Raw genomic sequence first — 13,909 nt, 5'->3', positions numbered from 1 at the left:
AGGGAGCATTTTCAGTTACAGCTGTGCCTCAGTGAGATTTTTACAGTAGCCTCGGGAGCATATCCAGGTGCATCCAGCTGGGGAGGCCCAGGTCCTCTGGCTGGGTCTAGAAATTTGCAGTAAACCTTGGCAAACCTCAGTGACCCAGTAGTAAGAAGGCTGAGAGAAGCCCAGACCTATTTACTTTTACACCCCTTTCCAGATCACTAACTTGTGTGGTGTTTGGTGGGCTGAGCTTTAAGCAAGGAGTGTCTCCATGATACTGCTGCTGGGAGAGGAAAAGGAGGAAATCCTTGGGAGTTTTTAAATCAGAATTTCACCCAGACAATACGTGGATGGGAGCAAGTTTGTTCTTTGTATTCTGTCCTCTTAGCTAAAGAAGTGCTGGGAAAACTTTTGTTTTTTTACTTTCGGAAAGTGTAAAACTTCAGACACGTGTTGTAAAATAAACTATGCAATAGGAAGCCTTTGTCTCTTGGAAACATATTTAGGTCTGCTCTGTTTCCTTTGGTGCCAGAGCTGTCACAATTGATTCACTGTTGTTCCCCTGATATCAAGTAACAAGTTGTATACCCCCAATCTGAGATACAGTTTCACAAGTTAAGAAACAAGTAAACAGAAAAGGTAAACTATCGCCCAGACTTATACTTAGAAGCAGCTGTACTTCTTTCAAAGAAGGGGACTTTAAAGAAATAGCCCAGGTGTTTAATAAAAATAATGACATTAATCAGCCACCTGTTCCTCTGTGCCCTCTAGAAAACTGAGGTAAGAAGACTGGATCAGAACTCATGAAGCACGTCATTACTGGCAATGGAAGCACAGAAGTATATATGAGCAAAACTGCTTCTCTGACATAAACTTCGGAGCTGTGATTGCTACCTGTTCATGAATCTGTGTTTTCCCAAATGTACTACAGAACGCCGGTAGAGCAAGAGTTGATGCTGTATGCACTTGGAATCCAGTCAGATCATGTTCCCTGGACAACTTCATTGTAAAAGTATAACTATGGTAGAAACAATAACATAAATACTTCTCTGAAGACTCCTCCACTCCACCCCACACAGCACCCAAGCCTCCCGGTATACAGTTAGTCGTCAGACTCCTCCACCCCACCCCCACACAGCACCCAAGCCTCCCAGTATACAGTTAGTTCTCATTTTCCCTCTTGTTAGCCCTGCCAATCACCACGATGGACACAGGCCCCGTCTTCTGTGTATTCCTCAGGAGCATTTTCATGCTTCTCCTCTGTGGGGTTGCTTTTGGTCTTCACTTGAGCCTGCTTTACTTAGAAAACACATCCGAGAACAGACAGGAAGACCCCAGAGTGGTCTTCTGTAGGTATTTGTTATCTGTAGACCCCTCCTATAGATATTGGTTATCACCTAGAATTGATTAGTATACCCTAAAAGACATCTTAAAATTTTTCCTGTGCAATATTTGAAATGAGTGTTCATCTTGAACAAGCTAAAGGTGAGGATTAAAATATAATTATGATGTTGAACACATGATAGGAATTATCTCACTTAATATTCATAAAACCCCATGAAGCTACTTTGTTATCTCCAAGTCACATAAGGAAGCTGAATCTTTTTTTTTTTTTTTTTTTCCAAGACAAGGTTTCTCTGTGTAGCTTTGCGCCTTTCCTGGGACTCACTTGGTAGCCCAGGCTGGCCTAGAACTCACAGAGATCCGCCTGGCTCTGCCTCCCGAGTGCTAGGATTAAAGGCGTGCGCCACCACCGCCCGGCGGAAGCTGAATCTTATACAAGTTGCCAAGAAGAACTGGGATGTGGACTCATAACTTCCTGTCCAATTCCAGTTCTGGAGTTTTAAATACTATGCTAATCTGATTTAAATGAATTCCTGTAACAATCTATGTTTTACCTAATCTAAGGCCCACAGATCTAAGATTAAAATGCATTTTGCCTTGAATTCTTACATTTTAATTGGTATCTATTTCTTGCTAATGGTACATAGGCTAACAACACATTTCCCATTCAGTAACACATTAGATTTCCTTGAGTTAGGTTGCAACAACCAGTCTTAGGAAAAATCCCAGAGGCTTAAAACAAGCAAGATTTGTTTTCTAGCTCCAACAAAGTTGGCTAAGTGTCATGGTGGATCACTTTAGCAGTTATCCTCTGTGCCATGGCTTGGGATACACATCACACATACACATGCTTTCACAGTCACTATAGAGAAGATGGGGGCCTTGGGAACTCCCATGGCAGGAACATATACATTGTCTGGAGTTAGTCACAGAGATCTGCCCGACCCATAGGGAAGCTAGGAAGTTTAATCCTTCCAAGTCCTCCAGAAGACAGGAGAAGTAGAGGCAAGTATCTACAAACACATCATCAGTTCACTGAAATATAGTTGTTAGGATCCACCAGTGTAAACGTTAAGACTCTTTTATCTAGACCAAATGTACAATGATGGTCTTTCTGATTAAAATATGCTTCAGAACTTGTGATTATGTTCAACTGCAAAGAACAAAATTGTAGAATGAATTTCAAGAAGAGTTGTAGAAACAGTATATTTCTAGTTAACGTGGGGCTTTAACCATGGACAACAGAGAGGTTCTCAGGAGTCTGAGACCTGAAATTATACAGACACTCTGCTTCTTTGTGGGTTTTGTTGTTGTTGTTTGCTTTTTGTTTTTGTTTTCTTGAGGATGGGTACCTGTCTGGGTTTATTGCTTATTTATTCATTAACTCAATAAATACGCGTGGAAGGCCCCAGCACTGTTTCTGGGTGCTTGGCAGCAGCAAACATAACTTGACAGGTTTTCACATCTCACAACGTGTTTGTTTTTTGTTTGCTTGCTTTTTTGTGACAGTCTTGCTTTGTAGCCTAGGCTGACCTTGGACTTGAGATTCCCTTCCTCAGCCTCCTCAAGGCTGGAATTATAAGTGTGTGGCAGCACGTTCAAGTATGTGACACCATATCCAAGTGTGTGACACCATGTCCAAGTGTGTGACATCATATCCAAGTGTGTGACACTATGTCCAAGTGTGTGACACCATGTCCAAGTGTGTGACACCATGTCCAAATGTGTGACACCATGTCCAAGTGTGTGACACCATGTCCAAGTGTGTGACACCATATCCAAGTGTGTGACACCATGTCCAAGTGTGTGACACCATGTCCAAATGTGTGACACTATGTCCAAACCTCACAGACTTTAGAGTCTGAAAGTAAAGCAGCAACCAAGGTAACAAAGCATATGGTGTTATTTTATTGTTTATTTAGTTAGTTGGTTAGTTAGTTAGTTAGTTAGTTAGCTAGTTAGTTTTGAGACTGGATTTTTTTTTTCTCATTTTGGTAGCCCAGGCTGGCCTAGAACTAACTATGTCATCTAGACTGTCCTCTAACTTGTAGCAATCCTCCTGCATCAGCCTCTTAGGTGCTGGGGTTACAGCCACCACACTCAACTTTTAAAAAGAACTTAGAAAATGTGGTGGTGGTTAGTCTACTTTAGCTAAAACACGAAGGCCTCTGAGAGGAAATTTTGGACTTGTAACAGGAAAAACGAGAAGAGCTGGCCATGCAGAGATCCCAGACTCCAGGAGAAAGTGTTGTGGGTAGAATTTTAGAAGAACTGAAGCAAAGCTGCTCAGCGGGGCTGAGGACTTGAAGGTGGCTGTGGTGAGGTTAAGATTTTGATATATTGAGAAGTATTGTGTTTGTTTCAACCTTCCTAATGCTGTGACCCTTTAATACAGTTCCTTATATTGTAGTGACCCCTAACCAGAAAATTATTTCATTGTTACTTTGTAACTGTAATTTTGTTAGGAATCATAATAGGGATATCTGACATGTGATCCCTACAAAAGGGGCATTTGACCCCAAAGGGGTTGTGACCCACAGGTTGAGAACCACTGAGCTAGATGAAGATGGTGAGAAGAAAGGAATACATAACAAGATTATAGGGAGCCTGCCATCATGGTACAAATAAAAGACTTGAAAAGTGGGGTGGACAGATGCATGTAGAAAGACATTCAACTATGCCTGGAAAGGCCCAAGTTCCTTCCAGTTCTACTGTGTGTGCAGGACACCTGGCCATGATGGCTTTGCCATTAAACACCAAGAGAGCCCAGCACCCTGGAGTGGAGTCTCCTCCTGCATCTGCTCCAGGAATGCTTCATATCCTTGGCCATGCCAGCTGAAGCCTAGCCCAACCAGAAGAACGGGGGTGGGCTTTCCTTCCATGACAGGCACATAAATTCTCTGGTTCCTTTCAGCTTCATGTGAACTTGAGGCACTTCCAGTAAAATGAGGGATCCCGCCTTTATGGGGGGCCCTGAATTTGGTACCCTAGTTTACTGATCAAGTCTTCATTTGTGAACTGAGCATTGTAACTTATATTTTAGAATATTGCTGTGATGACTCATACTATGTATTGCAATGACTTGAAAGTAACCCACAGCCTTTTATGTACAAAAGTGCATTTTTTTTTTATTTTTTAGGAGTGCTCTTCTAAAAACCATTGTTTCACTAAGGCCTTCAGTTTACTTGTGCATACTAATGTAGTTATCACCAACTGAAGGAAACCAACACACGAGGAACAATTGCCTATGTAATAAAAACATTCTTCATTTTCAAACTGATGCACAATATTGTCCCTCTGGACAGTAACTTGTTAACATGTATTAATTTTAATTTGCAAAGATGGGAATTTCAATACACTTTGGAGAATATTATAGTTGTTCCCATCTGAGGCAAGCATGCTAGGGCCTGTAAACTCAAGGCCAGTGTCATTTTGGAGTTATGACTTTTAATTCTTACTCATCAAGGAAGAAATCAAAGCCCAGTATTTATTTATTCCAAATGTCTTTGTGAAACACGCACACACACACACACACACACACACACACACACTATTTAAGCTCAGCTATCAAAGCACACATCTGAATAGAATAGCTTTATGTGTAGTAAGCCTGGGGAAGCGTATGAAGCCCACCCAGATGAGAACAAAGGATATTTATTTAGAGCGAGGGAGACAGCCACCATGGCTTGCACTTGGCAGAGAGTCAAAGGCGGGCATGAGAGTGGGAAGGCTTAGCAGTGGGAAGGGGAAAAGAAAAAAAGGCTCCAGGTGTGTTCAGCCTGGAGGCTGCTGATATGGAAAAGCTACAGGCAAGCTAACCGAAGAAGCAGCTGAGTAGAAGCAAGGTATCCTCCACGATCGCTTTAGGGAGTGTAATGTTTGGCTTTTTCTGGTTAGCTATGAGTTTGAAGGGAATTGGTAAGGGATTGGAAAGCTGCCGGGCATTGACCAAGTCCGAACCTTCCTCCTGGCAGCCAGAGATGCTGGTTTGGCTGCTCTGGCGTTTGCAGTAGCCCGACAGTCCGACTTCTGTTGCCATATGTGGTCTGGCCACTGTCCATTTGTCAATTTCTCAAGTCATTAATTAGAAAATAAAATAAGTTTGAAAATCAAGGAAAAACTAGATTAAAGACTAGGTGTAAGGCAGCTCCCATCTGTGGCAAGATAACACTTTGATGTAGTGAGAAGTGTCCTGTTTGTCTCTGATAACTCTTTCATCCCATATATCCTCTCATTCAAATCAGACTTTGGCATCTACTGCATCAGGGGGAAGGGAAGGTTATTATAAAGGAAACCCACAGATCAACATGATTTGACTATGACTTTCTGGTTTAAAAATGGGCTTCAGAAATTCAAAGCAATAGCAGTGTTTGGAGAGAAAAAAAACATATTTTCATTGAATTTGAAAAATCTGGATTTTGAGTATCAGGACTCAGGGGCACGAAAGATTCATACTGTGAAGTCTGTGTAAGGTTGAGGTTTGCAAAAATGATAAGCCACGTGGTGTTTTCCCAATCCAGAAAGAGATCAGAGCTCCGTGGGTTTGAGAAAAAGTAGTAGTGGATGAAGAAAGGTGCTCAGATATCGGAGAGACTGTCACTATAGAGTCCCACACATGTCCCAGTGCCTGGGAGAGAGGGGGTGGAACACCCTTGCCAGGTCTGAAGGTCTCTGAAGGAAGAAGACAAAGAGCAGGAGTGGCCTACACCTTCCTCCCAAGATGGAAGCCAGAACAGAGGTAGCCTTAGAGAACACACCAGCCTGACACGGTCCAGGCAGGCATATAGAGCCTGGCCAGAAGAAGGTCCTCTCCATCCACCATAATGTATGGTTTCATGAGAAAGGGACAGCTGTGATTCTAAGACACTATAGAATTGCTGCAACCCTGTGTCCAAAGTGTTTACATAGAGACTCGGAGGATTCTTCTCTCTCAGGGTATGCTGTGGAAAGGGTGTCACGGCTAAGAAGCAAATGCCACCCTCTCTGCAAATCCCAGATACAGGCCAGCCTGGTGAGGAGAGGATGAAGAATGACTAAGAGAAGCCCAGGCCACGAAGATTGTCTGAGACTTCACTTTCACCTCCTCATGTCAAGGTTATGAAGTAGAGATTAAGTTCAATTATAAAAAATAAAGCTCACATTTAGCAAATACTTGTGGGTTTCGCATTAATGTAGCATGCACGTTTATTTACTCTGACTCAAATTTGCTTTTAGCAGTTTAAAAAATAGAGTTTTCCATCTACTTAAGTAAATTTGGGGCATTATTTGCCTAATTGTTTTCTATATAAATAGAAATGAAAATAGCTTGTGGCTCCAAAGAAATATCATAAGACCATTTGTTAATTAATCAAAATTTAATTGAGATTTTGTGTATCTGTTACACAGTTCCAATCAGTGAGTCTAAGAAAAGCCTATTTCTCACCATATAATATTTGGGCTATCTCAAATGACCAACATATCCACCAAAAGGTGAGTGAGCATGCCTTTAAATTCCAGGCAGAGACAGGTGGATCTCTGTGAGTTCGAAGCCAGCCTGATCTCCATAGATCCTTTCTCAAAAAAGCAAAAATTAAAGTTTGGGATGGGAGAAATGGCTCTGTGGTTATGAAAGCGTATTGCTGTCATAGAGGGCCCAAGTTCAGTTCCCAACACATCCAGCAGCTCACAACTGCCTGTAACTCCAGCTCCAGGAAGATCCAGTTCATGTGCACATACCACACATGCACACATACACATAAATAAAAATAATAAAATGATAGCTTTAAAAAAAGAAATATCATAATAAGACCAATTTAAACACACAATATTGTTAATTAATCAAAAATTTAAAATTCTGGTAAATGGAAATTTCACCTAATATCTCAGTTGAGCTCCTTTGCCTTCCCTGATGGCATTCATTGGTGAAATAAAAGTTCCTCCTTCTCTCCTTCTTTCTCTCTCCCTGTTTGATTTGGAGATAGACTCTTGCTATGTAGCCCCCTCTAAACCTGTTACTAGGTAGCCTAAGCTACCCTTGAATTCTGGGGAATTCTCCTGCCTCAACCTCTTGAGTTCTAAGAATTCAGCCATGAGCCAATAAAGAGAACCTTTAAAAAACGCTTCTCTTTATTTGATTTGTAGAGATATAACTGTGAACTTATAATAATAATATAATTCCCTTGGATATGTTATCAGATGTTCCGACAATCCTGTGCTAAGCTATATATTGGTTACCAAGTATCAAAACAACCCTTTTGTGAGCCAAGTGTCTTGTAACGGGTCTTTCTTTAGACCACCAGCTCCGAAATAGCAGAGACTTTTTATTAAGTATGAAAGCTTGTCCTTGGCTTTTAAAACTAGCTCTTAAAACTTAACATGTTTATATTAATCTACATTCTGCCACGTGGCTCGTTACCTCTCCTTCATACTGTACTTTGGACTTCCTCTGCGTTTCGCTGGCGAATCCCACACACCTCAGATTCTTCTTAGATTTCCTATCTCTGCCCAGAAGTCCCACCTATCCTCTCCTGCCTAGCTATTGGCTGTTCAGCTCTTCATTAAACCAATTAGAATGTGCCTTAGGTAGATGAGGTAAAACAGAGACACATCTTCACACAGTGTGAGCAAATATCCCACAACAGTGTCTTGTACATATTATGCTATTTTCTTCTTCTAGTCATCCTTGAGAGTTGATGTCCTTCCTACACCACAGGAAAGCAAGGCTGAGCACAAGGCGCCACCAGGAAAAAGGAGGTCTGAATACAAATTCCATCCCACTGACTCCCCAAGAGATGAAGCACAGTTCAATTGACCCATACCACACTGCTGCTCTTCTATGCTCAGCCATTTTAACACTTTTGGGGTGGAAATCAAGCTCATGGATGTGCTAAATAATTATAATTTCATCTTTATTCTAATTTTTACATGGTTGTTATGGAAACGAAATCATCTGTAACAAAACACTCAACACTTCAAAAGTAACATACTACATTTTAATATTTTGCAATCAAATATGGTATTCAGTAAACAGTTACAGAAGACAGAAATGTTTTGACCTACCCCCTTTGAGAAACACCACTCAGAGCAAGAAACACTTTTCTATCACAGAGAATTTGTCTCATACGTGCTGTTGGGTTATATGTTGTCTCTTTATTACACCCTAGAGGGAAGGAGTTGAGTAGAAAATACTCAAAGTCGAAGTACGAGACTACGTAAGACATTTCAATAGAAAAAATTCATTAAAAACTAAGTAGGTAAATTAAAGATTCAATAGTGAGTCTTGGGATAGTAATTATATGTTTTTTTGTTATTGTTGTTGTTTAAATACATTAAAGGTATTAAATCCATATACAGATGGGAAGGAAGAACTCTTGTATCAACTCTTTTTTGTTTTGTTTTGTTTTGTTTGAGACAGGGTTTCTCTGTGTAGCTTTGGAGCCTGTCCTGAATCTCACTCTGGAGACCAGGCTGGCCTCGAACTCACAGAGATCCGCCTGCCTCTGCCTCCCAAGTGCTGGGATTAAAGGCATGCGCCACCACTGCCTGGCCTCAACATTTTTTTTTTGAAGACAGGGTCTCACTATGTAGCTCTGGCTGGCCTGGAATTGACAGAGATCTTAACTGCCGAGCCTTCTCACAAGCCCAGGAAGACTAACTTCTAATGTTTCATAGCTCTGTAGAATAACTATGGTTGGCAACAATTATTTATTTGAACATTTCAAATACCTAAGAGAGAGAACTTTGATTGTTCCCAATGCAAAGAAATGATAAATATGAGATGATAAATATATGTGTTAATGAATCTGCCATTTATCATGATCTGTCCATTAAACACTATATACATGTATTGAAATGTCAGGCTGAACTCCATAAATATGTGTCAATTAAAATGTGACATTTTATTCTGAATGTGGTGGAACATGGCTTAAATCTCAGTAGTCAGAAGGCAGAGGCAGGTAGAGGCCAACCTGGTCTACATAGCAAGTTCCAAGCCAGCCTGGGCTACACACACAGTGAAAACCTCTCTAGATAGATAGATAGATAGATAGATAGATAGATAGATAGATAGATAGATAGATAGATATAGATATAGATATAGATATAGATATAGATTATTTGAATCATTTGGCTTCTAGAATGAGAGGTAAAGCTCTGAGATTCCAACTAGACAAGACTCAATGAGGAATGTCCCTAAAAATCATGACAATGTCATCCCTGTAGCCACTTTGTGGCAAATCATTCCATTAACAAAGTAAATGTAGGTCTGTGGAATAATTTTTCAAAGTCAGGCAAAGGTTAAATTATGCAAACATTAAATATTGCAAATCAAAACCCTACTGACCTAGAAATTCATACTAATAGATATATTTGCAACCTCTAAATGCAAACTTTAAAAGGCAAATTTGGCAACCCATATGCTGAGCATCAATTAATTAGGATGCTTAAGGAATGAAATGCTCTTGTTAGCTTAAGTTTCTAACTAGCTATGATTAAGCCTTTAAAAAAGATCCACAGACCCTTATATTTCAATTCTTGCCACTGAAATTCCTAATCACATATTTGAATTGTAATGCTTCAGAATTATTGATGGCGTTATATGGAATTGAAAGTGTAGCCGATGTGGGCTGGGCTAAGTGTGCCTAGGTCCCAGGGTGTGTGTTCACATTCATGCGTTTTGTTAACCACACTTATGATGTGAGCTTATTTTTTGTCTTTCACTGTGTAAACAGTAGATAAAGTGGTGGATTTATTTCATTTAAACAAGCATTTTATAGACGTTCATTGAAATGTATAAACTTCTGTTCTGGTTAATTTTGGTGTGAATTTTTTATTTGAAATTTCTTTATAATAAAGTTTTAATTAAACAAAAACAAAACAAAAGCCAGGCATGGTGGTGCAGACCTTTAATCTCAGCTTGAGAGGTGGAGGCAGCCAGATTTGTATGAGTTTGAGGCCAACTTGGTCTACATAATGAGTTCCAGGAGAGCCAGGGGTATGTAGAGAGACCCTATCTCAAAAATAAAATAAAACAAAATAAATTTAAAAAGTAAAAAACAAACAAGCCGGGCGGTGGTGGCGCACGCCTTTAATCCCAGCACTCAGGAGGCAGAGGCAGGCGGATCTCTGTGAGTTCGAGGCCAGCCTGGTCTACAGAGCGAGATCCAGGAAAAGGAGTAAAGCTACACAGAGAAATCCTGTCTTGAAAAACCAAAAAAAAAAAAAAAAAAACCAAAAAAAACCAAACAAACAAAGACAAGCATTCTGCTTGAAGCCTACTAAATACAAGCACATTAGTAGCACTATGAACATAAAAGTAATAAGTGTTTCTTAATAATACTTTAAAATTTCACACATATATGGAATATATCTTGAGCATATCTACTCCTCATTTCCCCCTCCAACACACCCTAGGACTTCCCATTCCATCTCCCTCCCAACATCATGTCCATTTATTAGGAATTTATTGATTGTAACCTACTGAGTCCAGTTGGTGTTGCCCATATATATGCATGTGGGTATAGGTTCATACACTGGGCTTGGGCAACCTACGGTGGCCACACTTGCAAAGGAAAGTGACTGTCCGTCTCAGCAGCCAATCAGCTGCCAACAGCGTCTCCGTAAGGTGTGGGGCCTTGGGCGCGTCTCCCACTCCACGCTGGAATATTTAACCAGCCTGATAAAGTGTGGTGAGGATTTTTAAAAGCAGAAGATGGAGTCTGCGTTACAGACAGAGGTGGTGACCAGATGAGTTGAACCTGGAAACAAAATGAGTTGGCCATTGCCCGACGAGGAAGAAAAGGGCAGTCTTCAGACAGAAGGAACAGATGCAGCGAAGTGACAAGACCTGAATGCACGCGGAGTTAAGGGAAGCGAAATAATCCAGTGTGCCTGTGGTGACCGTGTCCAAGGGAGGCCACGGGTAAGGTCAGACCAGATTGTGAGTGACCTCATCCTACCAGGCTGCGGACTTGTTAGTCCTGGGGCTTCTGGAAGCCAGTGAATATTGAAGTACAACGTGAGGAAGAGGATGTAACTCAGTGGTAGAGCACTTGCCTAGCATCCAGGAAGCCCTGGTTTGATTCCAAGCACCACAAAAGGAAATAAACAAAATAAAATAAAATACAGTAGTAATAAGATCACATATACAGGCTAGCAGGATCAGCCCAGCAATAAGGAAAAGGCAAAGGAGAGCTCAGAAGTAAACTACTTAAATAAATGGGCTTGCAGCAGTCCAGAGAGCGACAGACGAGTCCAGGAGGTAGTGAATGGGACAGGTCCCACCTGCTCCCTGGTATTTACCTTATTGAGAGAATCTATAGAAATTATTATCTGTTATTGTAACATGGGAACAATGATGAAGTTAATGTTTTGGGTAATAGAGTCCATTGCATAATACCTATCTCATTTTGCAAAGGCAGCAATGATTATTACATTTCTATTAACTCATTGAATAAAGGAAACCATAAGGCCCTGGGACCCCCCTCCCCCATCGGAGTGGCCACATACACAGGTGGCCTGACTTTACAGGGACCCAGAAGGCAGTCCCATCCTGACTCACTCCATCCCTTCTAGTCTCCCTCAAGTCGCTTTGCCTACCTTCCATCTCCAATCTCTGGCCCAATGAACGAAAGACACAGCCAACAAAGTCCAGACACCCAGGTCCAGTAGGAAAATATAAGCAAAATGAAAAGCCAAGACATATCCCCCCCCCCCAAAAAAAAGATCACTAACCCCATAGTAATGGTCCTTTAGAAGAAAAAATAGATGAGATTTAACAAGACATGAGAGTCAAAAGAACAACTATGCAAACGTTCAAAGAGTTCAAAAAATTATAGAGCATAAACAAACACCTGAGTGAACTGAGAGAGTTTAGGAATGAACTGACTGAAACCACTCAAACAGCTAAATGAAGTAAGGGAGATGTAGTGGATAGCCATTCCAACCTTGATCTGGAAGTTCCAACCCCCATTGAGGCTTCTGTAACTGTCACACCTACAAGGCGGGGCCAAGAGAGGACCCTGAAGTCCTCTTGGTTCCTGGACCCTGGACGCTGGAAGTAGACTGAGCAGAGTTCTCCAGAGAACACCGCTGGACTACAACACACCTTTCCCAGACCCTGCAACCTACCTATCCCTTCACTTGTAAGTTACGCCACTAAATAAAGCTCCCTTTTAACTACGTGGCCCTAATAATTCCACCAGTAGAGAAACAATGATATGAAATTTTAATTAAATAAAGACATACAAATACTAAAGAAAACCTAATCTAAAATGAAGCTAGAAATGAACATTTCAATTAGTCACACATGACGCTCATTGGAAAACCTCACCAGTAGAATGGATCCTCTGAAGACAGACTATCTGGCTTGCAGACGGGTGGAGGAATTGGATTACTCACTCAAATAAAATGATAAATTAAAAAAAAACCCTCATGAACAGAACATGCAAGATCTTTAGGACACCATAAAAAGACCATACCTATGAATTATGAACAGAGGAAGTGGAGAATAATTCTAGGACAAAGGCACAGAAAATGCTCTCAATAAAATAGTAATAATAAATCTCAAATCTTAGAAACAGACACCCATACACATACAAGAGGCTTAAAGAATACTAAATATATAGAATCAGAAAAGGAACTCCCAGTGGTACTTTGTAGCTAAAACACTAAAAACCCAGATTAGAGAAAAGAGACTAAAATCTACAAGAGAAAAAAGCCAAGTCACATACCATGTGTGTGATAGAAATTTTTAAAGTTAGAAAGGATTAGGAAGATATATTCTAAACTCTGGAATATCGAAACTTCCAATCCAGAATACTATACCCAGGAAAACATTCCCATGGAAGTGAAAAGGAAGTAAATACCTCTGTGATTAAGACAAACTAGGGACTTTATTACTACTAAACCAACTCTCCAGGGGAAGCTGGAATGAATATTTGGGACTGAAGAGAAGGATAATCGCCCCCTAGAGGCCACAGGGGGAAAAACAATACCAGGGTGGTTAATGAAAACAAAAAAAAGTCTTAGAAGCCATGTAGTGGCATGTGCCTTTTAATCCTTGCATTTGGGAGGTAGACAGTGACTGTGAGTTCAGAGCCAGCCAGACTTATACAGTGAGGCCATGTTTTAAAGAAAAGTCTAAGAAAATGCTAAAAAAAAAACACAGACTGGAAGATTGAATTAGAAAACAGGATATATCCTTTTGCTGCTTCCAAAAACATATCTCACCATCAAGGATAGACCACTACCTTCGAGTTAAAGGAGGGGAAAAGGTATTCCAAGCAAATGGAACCAGTACACAAGCAGGCATTTCTATTCTAATATCTGACAAAATAGACTCAAGCCAAAAACAGTTTAAAGAGATAAGGAAGGCCATTTCATCCTCATTAAGGGAACAATCCATCAAGATGATATCACAATTCTAAACACATGCACATCAAACACAGGTGCACCCAATCTCATAAAACAAAACTAGTAGATGTAAAGCCACAACACAGTAATTGTGGGGGACTTCAATACCCCATTGTCTCCATAAACAGATTATCCAGGCAAAAATTAAATACAGAAGCAGTGATATAAAATTACACTATAAATCGAATGG

This window comes from Peromyscus eremicus, chromosome 8b, assembly GCF_949786415.1.
Source record: "Peromyscus eremicus chromosome 8b, PerEre_H2_v1, whole genome shotgun sequence".
NCBI lineage: Eukaryota > Metazoa > Chordata > Mammalia > Rodentia > Cricetidae > Peromyscus > Peromyscus eremicus.
Note: the sequence above shows the minus strand (reverse complement) of the source record.